Below are 14,573 nucleotides of genomic sequence, written 5' to 3'. Positions count from 1 at the left end.
TTCGGAGCTTAGTTTTGTCCGATCGTTGGTTAATATTTTCCCGAGGCCACTGAATCCTCGCTCAATTGAAACCTGTGTACAAGGAGTGCTCAAGGCCGTTTGGCACAATAGAGCCAAGTCAGGGTCCTCTAGCCTCTTGGATTCCCACCACATGATGATATCTGTATTCAATCTCGGGGCATCTTCTAGAGCAATTTTTCTAAGTTTCTTCTCCATTGATACAATACTCTCACATATTACATTGCGTCGCTCGACATTTATCAGCTGTTCTACCCTAGACAGACATGAATCTGCTATTGAGGATGGTTCTTCGTGTTCTTCAATATGACTGACATTACTGTTCTTGATGGATTTCAGCGTATTCCATGTAGAAAGCAAATGATACTGAAAGACAAAGTTTATATATAAAATAAAATCGTTCATTCGTTCTAGCATTAAACGTTACTATTGCATTTTCTTTATCTTCATGCGAAAGGACCGGATGAGTGAAGTTGTTCAGGCGAACGTCCACGTATAGAGCTGCTTGGAATGCAATATTGTTATACCACATCCTCTTGCGGTTTTCCAATGCATCTAGTAGCGAAATTGAAAGTTCCGTGCCAATTTCCTTCAAGTGCAAAATACATTCATACCAATAGAGGTAAAAATCACCGCATGTGAGATTTTGCTCTTGAACTCTTTTCGTCAAAAGAAATACCGGCTTCACCGAATCTACAAAATTTTCAGTAAAAGCCCAAAAGTCGTCCTCATAAGTTTTCTTCAAATCTGCCGTTAAAAGAGTTATAATAAATTCCTTCTGCGATTGAAGGCATTCCACCATTAGAAATGTGTAACCCCAGCGTGTTTCGGAATCCAGGAACGGTATCTTCCGTCCATGACTACGAAAGCTGCTGACATATGGGAGTTTGCGCAAAATTTTTACGAAACCCTTCACGCGACACAATTGCTCTTGTAGTTTCTTTACTTTGAATACATCCTCCACGGAAAGTTGCACGTCGTGAGCGCCACATCGCAGCGACTTAAAAACCGCAGGTACAATATTAACGGATATATCGTCATCCAGAACATCCCGTTCTTGAGATTCATCATCACTGCTCTCATATTCGCTTTCAGAACCGCTTCGAAGAAAAAACAACATCAGTATACACAAATGTTAACAATATTCAACATGAACGTACCAGTATGAAACACTTTTGTCGATACTTAATGATTTATTTAGTTCATCCGAAGCGGAAGATTCTTGGAACTCAAGCTCATCAGATGCCAGAACCATTTCTTGTTCCATTCGCAAAATATCCCCCGCCTTTATGAAATTTGAACCATTGTCCGTTGTAAAAGTGTACACATTCGGAATAGAAATCGAAAATCGTCTGAGCAAATCCAAAATTTCGTCAGCCAACCGTTGTCCCGTGTTTCTATCGTGTCGTTCGAACATACCCAGTGTTCTTATAACGAGTTTCCCGTTGCTAACAAATTGAGCGTTAACTCCCAATATAGACCTACCCTTACGAGAAGCCAAGTCTGCCTTTAGGCAAATCAACTTTCCTTTTAGTTCTTCCGTCATGAACATTTCGATTTTATTTCGGACACATTCGATATAGGATAGTATAGAAAATCGAGTAGCTGGGCGAACATTTAGTGATTCTTCAACTGGTCCTAAAATGTTTCTAACGCATTTCTTAGAGAAAAAGTTCAACGGGAGGTTGCATTCGGTAGCCCATTGAACCATATTCGCAACGTACTGGTTTTTGTCCATTGTTATCTGAACTGTTTTAATTTTTTTTGGAACAGGATCCGTACAATCATCATGTTTCTCATTCGTTAGACCGTATTGCGCCGCAACTTTTGGGTGCTGCCCTATGATGTGCCGTTTAAGATTAAAATTCTGCGTACCTTTAAATTGTCCTCCACACGTCAAGCATTTGTATGCATTTGCCTCAACCAATTTTTCGAAAAAAAGATTCGATTGAAAACCGGACTTTCGTTTCAGCGACATTTTTCACTTAGCTAATGCAGCTGTATACCACGAAGCACTGATCTACACCACGAAAATTACACTTATACCCGCATCCTACGCAGCAGACAAAATTCCATAAAAACAAGGGAGGAAAATAATCACTCCCATGCTCCACACTCTCAGCATTTTGGAAGAGGACTTCCAACCCATCTTCAATAAGTTTTACGCTCTCGCCTTGCCTGTGTGATGCACATAACATCCTCTAGTCATTGAACAAGTCATCACCTCTGATGATGAGTTTGCTTGATGAGTGGGAGAAGAGTTTTTTTTCTGCTATTGGAGAGGTGTGTGAAGTCCTCCTCAGGATATTGATACCTCACCTCATTTTGGCATCATGAGTGAGGCTCCAGCAAGCCTGTCTAAAACCAACGGTTCAGGCGCAAACAGTTTTGTCTTCCAAAATACAGCTTTGGGACCATAGTGCACTGTGCAATGTGTGGCCCGCTGAATATAATCATTTGACAATAACGTCACACGTGGGGTCTATAATGACCAGACCTATTCCCGGGAAAAAAGTATCAGATCAGCACATCCTCTTCATTGGCCATTAACTTTGTTCAGCACGAATGCCCACTCAGTTACCGAAGATCAACATTTTGGCAATGACGGCAGCCCACTCCCGAAGAGCGGCCGGCGTCGAGGAAAAACAGATATGAAGAAATTTAATGAGCTTTCGGAACGTGACTTTAGCTCAAATGGTGACAAATTAGAGAAGAGAAAACAATGTCTAGAAGTTGATATAAACTATGAAACTGCTGGCAGGGACAAGCATAAGCAGATAGCGGAAAAATACGACAATGTTGTGAAACAGAACTACACAACGGTGACGGAAAATGGTTGTTGGGGGCGGATAGCACCGAGAACTTAAGTACCAACTAAAGTCACACGGAGGAGTGCACCTCATGCAATCTGGATGATCCCGACCGGAGGACGTTCAACTAACAGTACTACTACAACTACACGGTCCCTTCTGCAGATGCTGCTGCTGCTGCTACTACTACTACTACTACATAAACTATTGTGCAAACGAACCGTCATGGCTCTCGACTAGAACTCGTGCAAATGGGGAAGAACAGTTATGAAACAATATAAAATACAAAATAAAACATGCTAAAACTTTATACTGGCTACACCGAACGTTGCCGCCGGAAGATGGAAAGAGGCAATGTATGCGCGAAGATATCCCCCGAAATACTGAGCTCGGTCCCGAAAGTCATCCTTTTTCAGCTTGTACGCGCCAAAAACACATTGGTCTCCAAGAGCTGATGCCGTTTTTGTTGCTTTTTGGTGCTCCAATGTTGTTGCTTGCCGTGTTATTATTCCGCGTCAGCACGTTGGGGGTGGACATTGCTTGCTGAGTGGGTGTCAGGATGGCGAAAGGATGTTGTTGATACTGTATGATGGCGCTAGTTCGAAATAATACCGAATTTTGTCAATATTATTTCACAAAACCCTTTTCGAAATACTGGAACACTGTAAACTTTCGGGATGAAATTGATTTTTCGTGAACACACCACTCAACGGTACCCAACTGGGCTCCTATTCGACGACAACGTTTTAAGAGGAAAAGAAAGGTGGAACATCACGCCCGACACTCGCAAATAACGAAACAAGAAGCATCAGCACCATCCGAGCGGAACTTGTGCCGCAGATGAAAGTGATAGAGCACAGCAATCCAAACGGGGACAACGACGACGGTAGCGTTTCAACCAGTATGAGCTGGCTGTTTCTATCTACTCTTTACTTTAGCCATGATTGCTAGTACCTTTCCAAGTGAAGCTTAACAAAATTTTAATGTCGTTAATTTTCGTATCATGTGCTGTTTTTATAACAGGCACTAAATCACTCTGTCACTTGCATCAGACTCGGAAACACAATACCTTCCACTTCTGCTGTCCGTTAAATCAATTATATTTTTTTTCGTTGGAGAATTCAGTGAAAATATTTTTAGCTAAATTTTATTTAACGACAAAATGTTTTATAACTTATCAAAATTAATCTCGGATGCCAAAGTGATGGTAAATTTGCTTATTTGAATTTTGTGTACTAGCCTTGTGTAAACCAGATTTAATATGTCATTTATTGTAATGCATTGTATTTTTTTAAATTTTGATCAATTCAAGAAAGCTAATAAACTAAAACTTTAACTATAGACAAATTTGGTGCAAACGATTTATTAACAACGAAGTTGAACTAACGTAACCATATTTCAATCTCACTAGTTTCTGCTTCCAAAACCATTTAAAAATCATTTATCCATGAACTAATTACTGTTTGACTAAAATTGATTAGCGAGTGCAAAGTTCCCGAGATGAACATTTGTTCCCTTAATAATCATCAATTTGTGCACTTCAAATGGAAATACAATTAAACAAACAATTTCACAATCTGTTTCATCCATTACAACTTGCCCGAGAAATACGGCCTGTACGCAATGCAAACAAGGCACGAAAAACTGCAATGCCAAAGTTCTGCCGCCTCGGCTTGCCCATAGCTCATGGAGACAATTTCAGCGGGAAAGTCCAACTTTGTCTATCCGCACGCTAGCTCCAGTCCGCCTGGGACTGGCCGACTAGCAGCCGACGACACACCGGTGGCATGTAGTGCTAATAGCGATAAAATATCATATCTGCGCAAAAAGACAACTCTGGTACCGAGACCGGGGTAAGTTTTTGCTGCTGCTGCTGCCCCAGTTGTCGCTATCCGGATCGGGCGGAACTGGGCGGCGAATAGTTTTGCCATTCTGCAATAACAATGTAATTTTATGTTTAATGAAGCTATAAACGTTTTCATTTTATTCAATTTCGGTACGAACACAGCCACGTTGCAGTTCATAACTGGTGCCTTTGGTACGTTCCGACTGTCTGTTTGTCAGCTTGATTCTCGACAATATTTATGTACTGTCCGCAGAAAATAGAGAGTTCATCCTGGTGGATTTCCTCAATTTTGCATGGGTTTATCTTATTACATAGCCGGTTTGTTCGGCTAGACGAAAGAATGCCACTCGAGTGCTGGAAACTAGAAACCAGACTGTCCGTACGTGGTTAGTTGGAATTGATCTCAGGATACGAGTATTCGAAATATAAATATAAAGCTCTTCGTTTTGAAATTATTCATGCTGAAAGGTGATAATACAGAAATACTTCACTGATAATATAAATTCGTAAATATAATGAAATTGATTGTGCAATTCCCGAATAGGGATCTTTAGGGGTATGCGGGTTAAGGCATATTCTGATGCAGATTAGTACCGTGAGTTAATATCTCAGTCTTTTTTCAATTTTTTGGCCCGAAGCTATTGAAAAAAACATTTTTTAGTTTGTTTCCTTTTAGGACAATAACACATCCAAACCCATGCGACTTGCACGACCCTATAGGTTGCCTTATCAGATCTACCATAGTTTTCAGATGAAACTTGGGATGGCAGGTTGCTAGCGGATTGACAAAGTACCAGATCATGCTGTTTGGGGTGCTGTCCCGGTTAACAATGAGGCGAATGAGATATTTGCAGATACGTCATTTAGTAGGACAACTGTCAGTTTGCTGGTTGAATTTAATTTGTTTTTTTTTTTTAATTTAAAAATCATAAAAGAATAATTAAGGTTTAAGAATGATATGAGTGTACTCGTAAGGACACCCGCTACCAATACATATGAAAAACTGGCACAATTTTTCCAAATTAAAGATCCCTATGCATTCGTCGTTTTCTGCAACGAAGTATTTTCGTGCATTGTAAATAGTAGGTTTCGTTCATTTCATGAACAAAAATAGTCGCTTGCTGAACGAAAGCTTTCGTAAATTTTACACATTTTATGTACACTGCACGAATGTTATCGCTGATAACGACATTATTTTTCGTGAATGAAACGAAAGTTTTTGCTTATTTTTTTGAACGTTTGTGTATATTGCGAACGATTTCTTTAATTGCACGAATTCATTTCGTTTATCTTAGAAAAGTTTGCGTATTTATTAACCTCTTGTTTTCAGTTGATATTTCGGGATCGATGTTTGACAACATCGATTTATTTTCAATTTAAAAAAATCGATGTGGCCAAATCGATTTTACTGTGGTACGAAGAAATGGCCGCTTGATGAACGAAAGTTTTCGTAAATTTTACTTATTTAGTGTACATTGCAATATCGTCGTTGAAAACGACATTATTTTTCGTGAATGAAACGAAATGTTTTGTTTATTTTAGTAAACGTTTGTGTATATTACGAACAGGGTTGTTAATCGATAATGAATCGTCATCGTCGATAACGTTAACCACCCGTCAACGTCATCGGAAACTCCGTTAACGATAATGTATCGTCGGATTCATCGTCATCGTCGATAATTCATCGGTGGTTATCGCGATACATTTTGCGTTACTTTCCCGTTTATTGGAGTTGAAGTTGATGCGGTAAACTTTCAAATGTTTAGAAAAAATAACTTTTGAAGGACATGTTGTTAGCAGTTGAAAATCAATAGTTTTGGACATTTTATATGCACAGGGGGGGGGGGGGGGGTCCGACGATGTGTCTAAATGGAATTTTTTGTCAACTTTTCGCAAGAGTTTTATATTGAAGGGAAAGTTATTGGCAGTTGACAATCAATAGTTTTGGACATTTTCAATACACAGGGGGTTCGACGATGTGTCAAAATGATTTTTTTTAACTTTTGGGGAAAGTTTATTATATTGAAGAAGTTATTGGTAAGTGAAAATCAATAGCTTTGGGCATTTTCAATATACCGTCGCACAGTGGGGCGAAAGTGAAAAAAGACGGTCAAACGTCTTTCCTGAGTTTCACAGATGTTTTCATGCTTTGATGTCTTCAGGACAGTTTCCTAGGACTACATCCTACATCTTTTAAGATGAGCACCTTAATTTTTCTTAAGGTGCAACTGTCATTAAAAAAAAAGGTTTTTTAGTTCGACGACGAAAAAAAATTTTGCGCGGAATCTTATAGAGTAATTTGTTTTGAACAACTTTGATGAACATATCCGCCATCTATGTATTTTTCCTTAAGAGATATGTACGTTGCACCTTAAAATCAGTTTTTTATTTTTCTCTTCTACAACTTAATTTTTTCTACATTGGTATGTTCTAGAAAGTTTTAGATATAGTCAAGACACATAACTTTTCTGAAGACTGCAATGATGTATGACATCTGTTTCGGGATATAAATCGATTTTTCTCTAAAAAATGGTCATTTTCATTACAAAATTTCTCAAAATTGTGAAACATTGTAAACCAAAACTCGGCATGATTAGATTCACAATGTTATGTAGTAAATGTAATCGAAATATAGCAATCCGGACTTTTCGGGTTTTTTACTTTTCATGCATTTTTATACTGCATAATGTGTGGATATTTCACAGTATCTTTAGATTGCCCATTAGTAAATCAACACGTCATAATACAGAATACTAAACTCAATGTAAAATATATCTTCTATTATCAACAATCATCATGTAAAAATAGTGAAAGTGTATAAAGCACTAATTATACATTAGAAGTATTTTGTATTGAACGATTAAAACTAAAACTAAAATCTTGTAAAGATTATGAAATTTTGGCATTATCCCTCTCATTCTTTGTAAGAGTCAGCAGTCCAGTAACTCACGAATCCACAAAACTCAAGCTCTGAGAGTGATTTAAAATGGTATTTGGTTTGACGTGTATTTTCTTTTATTTTCAATAATTCACAATAAAATATTCATAACACTAATGCTATCAATTATTGGATTGCTTTTAGCATGTAATATACCCGCGTAAAAAGCAATTTGAGTGTCCTTCGAATGTATAATTATTGCTTCATTTACTTTCATTGATTTTACATGTTAATTGTTGATAATAGAAGAAATCACATGTGTTTTTAGGAAGGGCCAATAAGCATACTGTCAAAATTCACTTTGAGAGGAAACTCTGGTCAAACCATTAATTGCCTATTAAAATGTACTCCAACAGAAAAAGCGAAAACATTTCTCTTTCATAAAATGTTAACATCCATTCTAGGCAGTTACGGTTTTTCCGGAATTTTCTCTCAAATTGAATTTTAACAGCATGCTTATTGGCCCTTCTCAAAAAACACGCAAGATATATTTTTTGCAATGAGTTTAGTATTCTGTATTATGACGTGTTGATTTACTAATGGGCATTCTATAGATACTGCGAAATATCCATACATTATGCAGTAAAGAATGCATGAAAAGCAAAAAAACCCGAAAAGTCCGGATTGCTATACTTCGCTGATATATACTACATAACATGGTGAATTTAATCATTCTGAGTTTTGGTTCACAATGTTTCACAATTTTGAGAAATTTTGTAATGAAAATGACCATTTTTAGAGAAAAATCGATTTTTATCGCGAAACTCATGTCATACATCATTGGAGTCTTCAGAAAAGTAATGTGTCTTGACGATATCTAAAACTTTTTAGAACATACCAATGTAGAAAAAATTAAGTTGTAGAAGAGAAAGATAACAAACTGATTTTAAGGTGCAACGTACATATTTCTTAAGGAAAAATATATAGATGGCGGATATCTTCATCAAAGTTGTTCAAAATAAATTAATTTATAAGATTCAGCACAAAAAAAAATTGTTACTGAGCTAAAAAAAAATTTGTTTTTAAATGACAGTTGCACCCTAAGAAAAATTAAGGTGCTTATCCTAAAAGATGTAGGATGTAGTCCTAGGAAATTTTGCTGAAGACATCATAGCATGAAAGCATCTGTGAAACTCAGGAAAGACTTTTGACCGTCTTTTTTCACTATCGCCCCACTGTGCGTCGGTGCGTCAAAATAGAATTTTTTTCAACTTTTCTCGAACTTTTTATATTGAAGGGGAGGTTGTTGGCAGTTGAAAATCGATAGTTTTGAACATTTTTAATTCACAGGAGGATCCACCAGTGCACAGTGTTTCCAAAGTGGCAAAGAGGTGAAAGAAATTCATTGAACCACGAAAAACAATTTTATCTATAGTGACTTCAGCAAAGTTTATTTGTATTTTTTTGCATTTAAAAAGTTTTAGTTGGGTGATTAATCCCTCTAAAGCTGTGAAGCAAGTTTTTGTTTGGTCATTAATGAAAATAAAAAAAAACTTTATTTGGCAAAGTTGTTGAGAATATCTTAAGTATTAACTTCGCTGAAGAGACTATGTGACTTTAAAAAAAAAACTTTTCCTGGTAATTTTGTAGAATTTCAAAATGTCGCAAGATTTTGTTCAGCATAAGAAAATACAGAATTTTTGCAATGTAAGTTTATTTGTATCTCTTACGACTTAGAAGTTATTGAATGTTTTAGTGTCCAAAAAGCAATATTTTGGTATGGAAGCCGCAATTTTCCGCAGACGACGACCAATACGAATCTGTAAAACAAATACTATCAAAACCGTTTGGTGGGCTCTAGCCTACTTTCAAGTCAAATTCGAGTAAATTCATTCTTTAGCATATTTTTCTTATCTTAGAGATGCAAAATATACAAAAATAATAATACTGTACTGTAAGCCCTCCTTAAGGGAAATTTTTACTAAATAATCAGAACGGGTTATGAGGTTTTGTCGAGGAACTAAAGAAGAATATTTTAACCGCTGCGGTTTATTAAAAGAAAGAAAAAAATATGTTAGTCCAGGTGTTTGCGTTTTGACTTCGTCTCTTCAGAACCAGAAAAAATATGTGCCGATTTTGTCAATGTCATCGTTTTATCAGCCTAAAATTCGCCTAGGGGCTTAAAAAAACGGGTCTTCACTTTATTCAAAAAACGACTAAAACTCTATTATGAGGCCGTTCATAAATTACCCTACATATTTAAGGGTAAAAGAAGAAAGCATGAAGCATCTTGTAACATAATGGAGAGAAGAAACGGAGGAGGGGGCTAAAATCTTCCCAACTAAAAAAGGAAATCAAACATTGGAAATATGCACGTCCTTTTTAAAATCCAAAATCTTCTAGTTTAAATTAAATTGTGAATGGCCTAATAATAGTGGTTTAATAGTCTCTTCAAAATATGTTTTTGCGCGCTAAAAATAATTACACAACAATTACACAATAGCTCAAAATGTGTTTTCTTCACGGTCAAAACAATTTTGATCATCTTTTTCCGCTTGGAAACACTGTGCACCTGGGACTCTTCTGTGCACCAAGTTACTCGAAAAGTTGAAAAAATTCTAGTTTGACACATCGACCTTCTGCGTATTGAAATGTCCAAAATTATTGATTTTCAACTGCCAACAACTTTCCCTTCAATATAATACACTTTCCCGAAAAGTTGAAAAAATTCATTTTGACGCATCGTCGGACTCCGCTGTGCATAGAAAATGTCCAAAACTATTGATTTTCAACTGCCAACAACAAGTCCTTCAATAGGTATTTATTTCTTAAAAATTTAAAGTTAACCGCATCAACTTCAACTCCAATAAACGGGAAAGTAACGCAAAATGTATCGCGATAACCGATGAACCGACGATGACGATGAATACGACGATACAATTATCGACGATGACGATGAAGGCGACGATACATTATCGTTAACGGAGTTTCCGATGACGATACATTATCGTTAACGAGTAACGCCGGTAAATTATCGTGAAAAATGTATCGTATTAACAACCCTGATTACGAACAATCTCTTTGGTCGCACGAATTCATTTCGTTCATCTAAGAGAATTTTTCGTATTTAATAGCATATTGTTTTGACATTGTTCCTGTTGAGAAAAATTCAAACTTATTCATACAAAATCAACGAGCAGATCGCGATGGCTCAATTGAATCCGTACTGCTCCGGATTCTGGATCAACAGGAAGCGGAAGAGGTTCAGAAAATCTTCCTGAAATCGGCGGATACGGATACGGCTACTAAATAGTCAGACCGAGACCGTCATGATGATCGACAATTATCTGAAGTATAGCAACAATGACTCCATATTCTACCTCAATTGAAGCTCTTTTGACGTTCACGGTTTGACGAATGGTGCTCGTAAATATAATAAAAATATTCGAACATAGCAGCGAACAATTCGTTTGCCGAATGAAGCTGTTTCGTAATAAGCCAACGAAAGTCGTTTCGTGGTTTTCACGAAAAACTCGTAATAAAAAATAAAAGTGTTTCATTAGAACTACGAACGATTCATTATATGTGTGAAAAAAATTCGTATATTCACGAAAATTTTCTGTACGAAACTAATTCTAAGCGATTTACGAATATATTCTATAAGTGTAACTTTGAATGTTGTTCTGTTTCATGAAAAATTAGCTTTTAGAACAACGTATACTTTAAATCAACTCTTATCTGTCGGAGAACAAGATTATCTTAACCACTACTCTTATTGAACTACTATATTTTACACCGATCTAATTAAGTCCGTTCCAATGCGTGCAAAAAACGAGATTTAGTCAACATTTTTGTGTGTAAGTGCATACTCAACTGGTGAACTTCAAGCAAACAATACACGGTGTCGAATAAAGTTTTATTAAAAAAAATCGGCATCTGTAAAACTTCGAGATATGAAAGAATGAACTTTTCCCTTTCATTTGAAAGTAAAATTAAAATTTTCTGTCGGGGGTCTAGAACAACTTTTTATTTTAAAGTTATTTGTTTGAAAACTTAAGTTTTTTAATGAAATTATTTCGCATTTTTGCTACTAATTGGTATTATAGACATCCAAAAAATACTAAAAGTGAGAGTCTGATGAACAATCTCATTGTCTACAACTTCGTAGAATACTATAAGTCGATGTACTGAATGAAATCACTAGTGTTTTGCGCTATCGTATCAGAGATATATGCATCCATCTTGTATTTCGTTCCGTATATTGTACGACTACTATATTTAACTGAAAGAATGGATTTTGTGAAAGCAGTAATTATCAGCGCCATGATTGGTCCGAAAAATTCGATCGAGCTAGCAAGCGCTACTAGGACTGCCCCTTTGTCATCAAAACTGCGACACACCAGTACCGTCTTTACGTATGGGCACACTGGGCCTAGGTCAGGGGCCTCGCACTGAGGAGGGATATAAATCCATACTAACGTCTGTGTAAACGAAAAGGCGCACTCGAATATTTGCAACTCTTCAATGCGTTGCTAAAGTGACAGAAATTTGAATTGAGAGTGGTTTGTAGTTTAAAATTTATACTGGCATTGCTTTATCAATAACCCCATGCATTATATCATTGAATTGGTAGCAAAGTACTTCGGAATCGCGCATAGTTTCTCTGCTTCCACAACCCTTTGCTTCGGCCAGAGAAAACTCTGGTTCGCAAGCAATTTTGTTCAGGAAAAATTAATAGGGCCTACAGCGACTTATTGTAGAAACAAAGCACGCTTTGGAAAATGCGGCGGGAATCATGAAAATCATCCTAGTGTGGAGAGACTCCGCATGATCTCTCGACATATCCCGCATATAAATTATGTGGGGACAAAATGAAACATTCTTTTAAGGAACGCTCCGACAAGAAATGAAAAAGAGCGCTACGCCACCGACGACGACTAATTTTTACGTTTCCTTGTAAACTAAAAAGCGTAAGTCTGACTATCCCATTGTGGGAACATCTTCTAATGTGCCTATAAATTTCCGAAAGAGGAAAATCAATTTTCTCTCCTAAGCTTCCTCGTAAAGGTCTGAGAGTGTCCCTATGAAGGGTGCTGTTACGAAACCGAAGTAAGTGGTTCCTGGTCTCGGTAATCTTAATAACCAGCAGGAATTTCCACACATCAACAACCCCAAGTGTCCCTATATTTCAGTCCCTACATTTTCCCCAGGACATTAGAAGGTGATATTTATGAAAGATCGCGTAGCTTCAACGAGTTTTTAAATATTTCTGCTCAGAGGATGCTCGAAAATTGGAAAATTTCTGGGAGCGTTGGAAGTTCAGGAATCCTAAAGATATCAACAAGCCTTGGTCCAAGAGAATGGATGAGGGTACTAACTTCATTCTGGTGATATCACGGGTCATATACAATCATTATACGTAGAATGCCCATCTTCGGCGCATTGGGGTCGTGAAGAGCGGTCTCTGCGCTTGTGGTGGCGGTTATCGCGATATTAAACATGTTATCTGGTCGTGCGCTAAATGTTCTAATACCCGAGCTCCGTCAAACGAATCCCTTCGGTCTCTTTCCAGTTCAGTCCGAGATGCTATACCAAATTCGTTACTGATATTTTTGCATGTATCAGACAAGTAGCAGTCGGGAAATTGGATTCTGAGACGATTATGACTTTTATTGGTTTAGTTGTCGATAAAAATACACTGAAAAAAAATTCAGTTTGGGCAAGGAAAAGATTTTTTCAAACATCTTTTTTTTTCTTGAAAGTGTCTAACTTGAATTTTTAACGGTAGGTAGGGAACATAATTACCTATCTTGGAACAGATTTTCATCCAAATCAAAGATGGAGTTTTTTGCAGCGCTGTTGTTGTAGAATATTGGCTGGTTAGTCGCCAATTTAAAGCTGGGGCGCAACGACTTGGATAGGGCGCAACAACCTGGATGGGGCGCAACGACATTGATGGGGTACGAAAACTATAACGCCACTATACGTAAAGTGGACCGGAAAATGAGCGGCGTGAATGCAAACATAACGAAAAGTACTAAATTGGTGCTTTTTGCTATAAAGGGTGCATTCCACATAAAAATTAATATCCGATTTCTTCGAAAAAAATTTCTCACACCCTTCAACAAAAAAAGTGTGTCAATTGTTATTTGTTAAGCTTATTATTCAATAAATTGTACATATACCATAATAGCCATAATGATAACTCGTAAACTTGACAATATATGGAAAGAAATTGAAATTAAAGTTGGATTTTTTATTGAACTTAAGAGTTCGGAAATTAGTATAAACAAATTGAATATTTTTATATCTCGATCCATTTTTTACTTTCTAAATATTTACAATCATGTTGGAAAGATGGTGTAAAAGATTCATATGGGAGTCTGAATACTTCATGAGATAATTTAATAATACCAAAGGCTACTTTATAGTAGACACCCTGTGATAGAAACTTACAAAATGGTTTGTAAATCTGATGTGAATTTTGTTTGGTGATGGCAATGCCCTGTTTTTAAACATACGCCCTAAACGAACCCCCAGGAACTGTTACTGTTGAGGTATTGGGGCGGTAGTCTAGTACATAATATGCTAACTCTTAACATAGGCTTTGTTCAATAAGCTGAGCCACCCTAGGGACTGAAATATACCTCTATGAAGGGGTTATATACAAAGTTGTGGCGAAAAAGTGAGCTAAGTTCGTGATTTTTTTAAAGTGCTTAATGCAAATTTTATTCGAAAAAGCGAAAGTAGTAGTGGCAGTACTCTCGAAGTTCGAAAAAACAAGCTGAATTAAAAAAATATTCAAGATTGGCAGAACTCCCCCATCCCCGAAGCGTATTTTTTGGCAGAGGTTTGCAATGAACGGTCTCCAAGCCGAACCGCTCAACTGAAATCAAAAAAGTAAACTGATTATTTAAGAAAAATGTATTGTGGTAAACTTGAACGGAGCGGTTTCCCAATAAAAAAGAATTTCCTTCAAAAAAAATTATGTTGATCAAAAAATGGAGTTTTAAACAAAAAA

Source organism: Topomyia yanbarensis, chromosome 3 (genome assembly GCF_030247195.1).
Source record: "Topomyia yanbarensis strain Yona2022 chromosome 3, ASM3024719v1, whole genome shotgun sequence".
NCBI classification, from domain to species: Eukaryota; Metazoa; Arthropoda; class Insecta; order Diptera; family Culicidae; genus Topomyia; species Topomyia yanbarensis.
This window is presented reverse-complemented; position numbering follows the sequence as displayed.